The following is a 347-nucleotide window of genomic DNA, read 5'->3' as shown; positions in this document are numbered from 1 at the left end:
CTCTCAAGGCCCCGCGGGATGGCATCCCTTCCCTCCAGCGTGTCGACCGCGCCACACAGCTTGGTGTCGTCAGCAAACTTGCTGACGTTGCACTCGATGCCGTCATCCATGTCACTAATGAAAATGTTATACAGGTCCCAACACTGATCCCTGAAGAACGCTGCTTGTTACTGGTCTTCACTCAGATATTGAGCCATTGACCACCACTCTTGAGAGCAACCATCCAGCCAGTTCCTTATCCATCAAGCAGTCCATCCATCAAATCCATGTCTCTCCAATTTAGAGACAAGGATGTCATGTGGGACACTGTCGAACACTTTAAACAAGTCCAGGTAGGTGACACCAGT

Source organism: Eurypyga helias, unplaced genomic scaffold, assembly GCF_000690775.1.
Source record: "Eurypyga helias isolate BGI_N326 unplaced genomic scaffold, ASM69077v1 scaffold6150, whole genome shotgun sequence".
Taxonomy (NCBI): domain Eukaryota; kingdom Metazoa; phylum Chordata; class Aves; order Eurypygiformes; family Eurypygidae; genus Eurypyga; species Eurypyga helias.
This window is presented reverse-complemented; position numbering follows the sequence as displayed.